General features: G+C 41.5%; 1 protein-coding gene across 6 annotated transcripts in view; it reads right to left on the bottom strand.

Moving 5' to 3' along the window:
- Window positions 1–1,808: 1,808 nt before the first annotated feature.
- Window positions 1,809–8,299, bottom strand: part of PSPC1 (paraspeckle component 1) — a 57,609-nt gene continuing 51,118 nt past the window's right edge. For 4 of the 6 annotated variants that reach the window (XR_014589287.1, XR_014589288.1, XR_014589289.1 and 1 more), the window contains one exon: window positions 5,357–5,460. The gene's annotated coding sequence lies outside the window, so the exon portion shown is untranslated. Of the gene's footprint in view, window positions 2,224–5,356; window positions 5,461–8,299 lie in introns of those variants that run through there. The other 2 variants (XR_014589285.1, XR_014589286.1) reach the window with 2 other exon arrangements.

Genomic DNA, 8,299 nt, shown 5'->3' with positions numbered 1-8,299 from the left:
CTTTTTCCAAGACTGTCTGTAATACTTCCTGTATGATCTGAAGTGTATGATCTTCCTCTGATCAGTTACTGGTGGCACTGGTGCAGTTACAGTAGAGGGGTCAGACCTTCCCATTGTCTGCCTCCTCTGCTGTTCCTGTTGCTCTTGAGGAAAAGCACAGCTCTGCTGCTGAGACAACCCAAACCACATGTATGGGAACTGAAGACATCTTCACATACCCAGGAAGATGAGGGCCTGCTCCAAAACTGGATTGATTTCAGCTGTGTGAGCATGGGCCACCAGACCCTGAAGGACAGGATTACCCATGTGGTGACATCTCCATCTGTCATCTCAATTCATCTCTTTGAGATGAATTTGGGAAAAAAGTCCTATTAGGTCTGCTACAGCAGCTGCATGTCTTAGATTGAACACAACCCTCCAGTGGGGGAGAGGGGAAGGTGCTGTCCAGGCCCCTCCCACTTGTAAAGGCTGTGCTGACAGTTCTTCTCAAAAGGGCTTTACCAAGTTGGGTGAGACAACCTGTATGGAAGAACTTGCACAGGAGAGTTAAAGGCTTTGGAAGTTCCCTCACCTTTCTAGATCTGTCAGCTCTATTGTGCAAATATCAGAATAATTATTTCTGTGAACAGCAGGGTTAAGATCCCTAAAACCACAAATGAACCTGCAGACCAGGTCCACTGCATCCACCCTTCCTGAATTCAAATGATTACCAGGGAGCCCCCAATGGTTCCACAGTGCAGGGAATCCAGGTAAGTACAGCCACACAGTACTACCTTGCACTGTTTTTATTAATGGTATGGTGACACACTTCCATGCACTGAAACAATGATACAAGACTGCCAAATTAGCACCAGTACCATGAGCCTGGCTCCACCTTCTCTATTCACTTCTCTTACACAGCCAGATTAACAGGATCTCTTAAAACCACCTCAACTTCCTGTTCTTCAGCTAGAAAAAAACCTGCTGCCTGGCCCCATGGCTCCTGTGCTCCAGACTTCCATGGGACTTGTTCCTGCATCTTCTGGTGTTCAAGAGCCCAGAACTGGGCAGTGTTTCAGCTGCAGTCTCAGAAGTGCTGAACAGAGAGGTTGTTCTTCTGGCCCCTGCTCAACCATGATCTAATGGAGCCCAGCATGTGGGTGGACACCTTCATCTTCACTTGTCTCTCAGGGCCCCAGACCAGACCCCTGATCTCTGCAAAGCTGCTTTGCCAGCAGTCTGCCCAGAATCTACAACTGCATCAACTTAGCTCAGTTCCTACTGCCAGACTTAACTGTGTGAGGTTCCTGTCAAGCCTTCAATTCATGTCCACTGCCTTGCTGATTTCAGGAAATAGAAAATAAACATGCTGTTAGTCATTCAATTTGAAACAGTTTTACAATAGCTGTATAAATTTTTTAAAACCCTGGTGATATGTTACAGACCAATGTTCAAATCACATCACATAAAATTAATTTTTCATTCTTCATTCATGGTTTTTCATCTTTTTACTGGGCTACATTAAGACAGCAGGCAGTTGTAGCATAACTTCCTACTCAACAGTACAGACAGCTTACTGCAGCTGTAATCTCCCCTAGGATTAACATTTCCTTCCAGTTCTTTTCAGCTGTTACTGGCTCATACCATTTTTCTCTAGGTAATTAATACTTTTGTGCTGTTCTAAACTTCTGCAGCATAAACACAATCCCCATTACTGCTTTTTCTTTAAGCCCTACCACTTTCCACTATGTTTTTTCATATACTGTAGAACCTGAAAATGTTTTCATACTTTTTTAAAGTCCAACAGCAATCATTTAAACCAAGGAGGAGTCATTTAATACATCATTTATTATTCTTGTAGAATGTACAAACTTTAATCCTTTTACTGATACCCACCCTTAACACTGATGTTTCTGGAAAGAAAATCTGCTTGAAGCGCAGTCTAGATGAAAAGGGCATCAGTACCTCAATTACACATCAAAGTAGGCCACCATCAGCTTTACTCTGAAATGTTGGACTGGCACCACCTTCTGTGCCAGAGGCTGAAGACAGTAACATCACAGAATCACTTGTCTCCTCGTGTAGGAAGAGGTCTTGGAGCTCACAAGCAGATGTATTCACATTCTTCTCATGTCTTTTTCAAGCTGAGGTATTGATGAGGGACAGACACACCACCTCCAGGCTTGGTCCTTTTGTATCATTTCAAACAGCCCTTTTCCCTCAGGTCTCACAGGTCCAGTCTTTCTGCAAGCAGAGAGAAAACAGCTTAACTGAGAATGATCAGTTTGTCCTTGTCCTACCTTCAGCCAGCTGTGACAGAATTAGTTACTATTTTATTAGATAACAGCATTATTTGTGTGCCCAAGAGCACAGAGAAGTAAAAAACAAAACAAAAACCAAAAAACACACACATAAAAAAATAAACCACATTAATACAAGAACAGTACTAACAAACTGAAAACTGAGTACAAAAATGTACCATTACAGGAGCTCTAACAGGCAACAACATGATATTCTCATCTGGATTGTCCTTGTAACTCCAAGGTGCAGAGCAGCATTTTGCTCATCATCACAAGGTAACAGCTCTCTTCAGTTCTGAGGCTGGGCAGCCACCAGCGGCTTTCATTGAAACTTAATGCATTCAATGAGAGGAACATTTCCAAGAAGTAAGTGTGGTTCAGGCTGAGGAGTTACAAGAGACACTTGAGTGCACACTTTGCAAGTGTGCTTTTGTCATCAAAGTAGAGCACTTAAGAAGACTCAAAAGGCAAATAAAAGTGCAACACATCAGCAAATACAGTTGGATAAAGAGCTGAGAAATGCCAGCAATTTTTCAGACAGTCCTCCCCCCTAAGGTTACCTGGAGCTCCCTCTGTTCAGGAAGCCCAGGAGCAAACACCCTGGCACAACACTAAACACCATTTCATAGGTCATTACACTTTGTCAGCCAGGTTCACACTGCAGTCTGAGGTCCATACACAAGTGACAAATGGGGGGAAAGGAAGAAAGGTTTTTATCACTTCATTGAGACAAGGAGTTGTTATTTAGCCCGTAAAAGGAACACTTGTGTCTCCAAGGGACCTTGACCATCCTTTTTTTCCCCTCACAGGAAGGAAACAGTAAGCTGACAGAAAAATTCTGAGATGCCTGGGAAACCTGCCAAACACTGAGGTTCCCAAATGGCTCTCATGCACAGCAGCACTCTCATATGTAGTGACAAGCAAGACTGAATTCCAGTTGCTACATGGTCAAGACAAAATGTCCTCTGGATTAAAAAAAAAGAAAAAAAAATCCCAACTGAATGGAACTCTGAAAAAATTAGGCATTTTCTGTTTTAGTACTACTTTTCTGACAAAGAGCTTTAGCTGCTTGTCTTTTTTAGATTTTTTGAGTAAATGCTTGTAGCTTGCTTATTTCCATAGTCTGGTTTATATTACAGATTATTGTGATGATTTTTATACTGTGATTTTACTACAACTAGAAAATAATGAGACTCCTTAGTAAAGGGCAAAAGCAAAAGCACAAAACAAGGTGTTCAACTTTCCCACCTCCTCAGCGCCCCTCCCAGTACCAATAACATGACAGGGTCCAGGTTAGGGAACACAAACTGGACAAGTCACATGTACTGAGCCTGATGGGATACTCCCATGAATGCTAAAAGATCTGGCTGCTGGTGTTGCAAAGTCACTTTCCACTGCTGACAGAGTGCGGCAAATGGGAGAGGTGTGCAAGGACCAGGAGAAACTGAAAGTCACTTCAAGAAAGGCAGGAAAGAGGACCCAGGGAACTACAGGCCTTGGGAAGGTTATGGACCAACTACTCAAGAAAACCATTTCCAGACCAAGAAGGGCAAGAAGGTAAGTGGCACTAGTCAGCATGGATTTACAAAAAGGTAATTTGCAAATTCTTAAGGATCCCAACTGGAGAGCCTCTGGTGGGTGGCCAGTTCAGTTGACAGGGGAGTGCAGTGGATATTGTCTGTCTTGGCTTAGGAAATCTTTTGACACTGCCATAGTATCTCCAGTTATCATTTTGATCCTGTCACAATACTGACAGACTACTGACAGGCTCAGTCTGTGGACCATGAGGTGGACTAAAAACTGACTGAAGATGGGCCTAGAAGGTTGTCAATGGCATGAAGTCCTCTTGGACATGAGTGAATAGCAAGAGTATCCCTGTACTGAGTCCTTTTCCAGATCTTCATTTCTGCCTTGGTTGATGGGATAACACATCCTCAGCAAGTCTGCAGGTAACACAGCTGAGAGGAGTGGCTGCTAGGCCATAGTGTCATGTCACTATCCAGTGATCCCTCGACAGGCTGGAGAAATGTGCTTACAGGATGTCATGAAATTCCTACAGAAGGAAATCCCAAATCCTGCACCTGGGGAGAAGTAATCCCAGACACCAGGCCAGGCTGGAGGCCAGCTGGCTGGAAAGCCCCTTTGCAGGTAAGGACATGTTGGCCCTGGTGAACACTAAGTCCAAGAACCACTCTGAGCAAAGAGTGCAACTTGGCCATGAAGGCAGATAATGGCATCCTGCTTTACAAAGAAAGTTGGTAGCACATGGAGAGAGATGATCGTCTGGTCTGAACCCCTGCCACAGACAGGGACACCTTTTCCATGTGAATACAAAACAGAAATACTGGTCTGGTCTTTTATATATCCAGTTCTCTTATCTACTGTTAACACAGCTACAGAGACAGCTCTGAGTCCTTTCACTACACCAGAAATACACAGCAGAATTAACACAAGTTTCTCTTGCTTTACCAGTAGAACTTGCACATCTTGGTCAAATCCCACCAGTGTTTAAATTTACTTTTACTGTATAAAAATAACTGGTATTTTGGAATTTTGAAACCACAGAACTATTGAACTTAGCTGCATAGAACTCCCTTTAAAACCTTGCTATCTGTCAGCCCCACTGAGATGCTGCCCACAGTCAGGGCAGATAGCAGTAAACGCCTGTGTGCACGCAAACCAAACTCTACCCCAGGCTTCCCAGAGCACATGGACACCATCTTCCAGACCAGAGCCCTCTGATTAATGCCAACGACTGTTCAGAATCAGTAACTACTGTGTTGGCTGTACAAACAAAGGATTCTGAGTGCAATGTACCAGTAACACCCAGGAGCTCGGACGTGGCATCGTATTAATGTGGCACTATGGGGTTTGGATGGCTGGCCAGAGCTTCAGCTGACTGCTAGAGGCTGTGTACATATGCCTGAAGTCCTTAAAAACATAACACATGGCAGGAATTATGCCAGGACTTACATTATCTGAAATCAAGTATTACTTGAAGTGTAGAAGCACAACTACATCAAATCACAAATCTGAACAAAAAACTGCTGGATAAAGCCATATAACTTAATACATACCTCGTACTAAAACCTGGTTTAGGATTCCCTTTTGTCTGCATAAGATAGCAGAAGGATTCTGCACAAGCCAGTCTTCATCTGCATTTTATGATTTTAATAGTAACCTAAAAAATAAAGAGACAGTAAATAACTGACACTTCAAGCAAAGGGGAAAACACAGTAGGTTCTCTTTTCAAAAACCCATTATATATGGAGGAATAAACCATGCAAAAACTTCCCATTACCAGAAAAAAATCCATTTATTCTCTACCCATTCTTACCACTTAGTTGTTTCTCCACAGATTTAAATTTTTACTACCTCAGCAGTTAAACAACAGATGTTCCAAGAACATTAATAAGTTCCTAGATTTTCATATTTCTGCTTGGAGTAGATTAACTGCAGTTCTGCTCCAAAGAGACCCAAGTCAGTTCTCTTTGGAGGTTTTCTAAAACATATGTACTTCATGTGACAGAAGACATTCTACATGCTGTCTTCTAGGCCTGCCAAGACACGTGGTGAAAGTGGCATTTCATCCTTCTAATATTAGTGCCACTAAAATGATCAGGATCCCTGCACACAACACCGAGTCACCTCTTTCTGCAGCATGTTGTTGTACAGACATTATTAAATAGGGGCAAAGTTATCTATCAAAATAATACAACTAAACTGAGTTAGAGTAAAATGTCCCACTTTATAGTAACATCTCACAACAGAACTGCATACAAGTATCATTAAAATATGGTTTAACACTACAAGCATTAGAAATTGATGCAAAAGTTTAGGACTTCCATAATTCTACAACTTCTGCAATAGATTTGCTTGTATTTGCAGTACATGCAGTTGGAAGAACAGCTAGTCAATATTATTCCTACTACATTTACTAATTTATAATTATTGTAATTCTATTAAAAATGCCTAAATAGAAGTGTTAATAAGGGTATCCATCTTGCACAGTGTGTGTCTTCTCATAGAGGAGACATGCAAAACTATCCAAAGTGCTTAAAATTCAGCAGCTCCATGCCCCAGTCCTTCAGGCTTCAAAACAGCTCTCACCTGTAGACACGTTCCCTCCTCCCAGAACTAAAATCACCTCTTTTCCATAAATGCCTCCAAATTACAGTAAGATGTGACCACTGCAAGGTTTGATAGGCTCAGTGTAATTCCTTACTCAGGCACAGAAACGCATGGCAGAGCCTGAGAGCCCTAATGAAATGTCTACAGAGAAGACTGCCTGAAAAGGTCCTGATTACAACAGCAACAAACAGGTAAAGAACTCACCATACTCTTACGTAAAGACTTGTTAAAACAATTTTCCAACATTCTGAGGTCCTGTTTGATGATCATAAAACTCAGCACACCCTGCAAATTATTTACTACAGAAAGAATTCCTTTGGAAAGCCACAGACAGGTTGCACCTTTCAGGCTAGTTTCACTTTAGGAACAGTCCCAAAAGCAACTCAAGAAGTGACATATGTGTAAATTGCAACACACAACCACAAATATTTACAATAAAGGTAACATTTACCTCATCAGGCACAGCTGAAAACAGGCTGAGACTTGCAGCTCAGAATAAAGACCATTTTAAAGTTGCATGATTTAATGTCTGAGTCCTATTAAATCGATTTTCCTATTTGGTTCCTTTTTATCTCCCCTCCCACCCTACGGTGAAGCTTGCTGTCTATCAGATTTCAAAAGTTTGGTTATCTATTCTATCTATACCAGATATTCCACAAGACAGATACTTTCTTCCTAAAGCACAAATGACAGCACACAGCCCACTAACCCTTTCTAACTAAAGCTATAACTTTTCAACTGTTGATACTACAATCATTTAGCAAGTCAAACACAGTAACAGCTGTAGTGATGAGCACAGGGAGCTGGCTGGAACTGTCATCTGGACAAGTGTTAGCGTCCTGAGACCTCATCTCGACATGATGAAATTAATGTAGCTATTGATAGGTATGTACCTATCTAACAGGAAGGCTAAAATTACAAACTGCACACCTTTCAGTCTGTATTTTAATATGAAAAAAATCAATAATTAATTTCTCCTTTTTTTTCCCCCTTCTCAAGAAAGCTAAAGCATCAAGGCCTAACCCAGTTTCTCCAGTTTCTGTAACTGACAGTGTATATTACTTTCTCTTTCTTAGCCATGCAGGTTTACTGAAGAGAAAGCAGTGAGCCATATTCTTGGCAACCAGTAGTTATTAGTGACAAAGCTGTAGCCAAATAAATATGGTGTATTTTTGATGACAGGCTCTAAAACCACCAGTAAGACTGCTGGGAGTATTAAAATGTGTATGGTTTTTACTAGGAATGTGCCTCTGCACTATTTATTTACAGTTCTCTCTCTTCTAAGATCATTCCAACCTATCTACCCTATATAAACCTATATAAACTCAACTGTTTACAATCATCAGTAATTTCTTTGTTAGAGTGGAATGTATCCAAGCAGTCAGTGATGAAAAAAGTGATTTCTAAGAGTGGACTGGAACACAACAGAAAGTTTTCAAAGTAAGACACTGAATTTTCATTGATATGATAAAGCTCTTCTTTAAATTAAAGTTCAAAGTGGGTATGGTGCCAAGCAAAATGAATCTGAAATAGTCTAAAAGGCTAACAGCATGATAAACATGCCTGGAGAGAAGAGAGGCATCACACCCAACCTAGTGATACTGTGCATATACTGTGTCATTAGGCAGGCAAACTGGAAACCAACTCCTAAGTGTATCCATCTCAAATAAGGCATAGTCAGCATAGCAGGGTATCTCCAGCAGAGAGCTGCTGTGTGGGACAAGCTCCAGGCTGCCAGCACTAATTCAGAGCAGGAACAGCTGTGACACTACAACACTGACGGACATTTCACATTTACCTTGCACAAAGATGCGTGGCAGCTTCACTGACAGAACAGGGTTTATGGTTTGGTTGTGAGGGTTTTGGTTTTCATTTTTTTAATTAATAAG

The sequence above is a fragment of the Zosterops lateralis genome (assembly GCF_965231275.1).
Source record: "Zosterops lateralis genome assembly, chromosome: 2".
In the NCBI taxonomy this organism is placed as follows: domain Eukaryota; kingdom Metazoa; phylum Chordata; class Aves; order Passeriformes; family Zosteropidae; genus Zosterops; species Zosterops lateralis.
The sequence above is the reverse complement of the archived record's forward strand: the minus strand, read 5'-3'. Positions and strand labels throughout refer to the sequence as shown.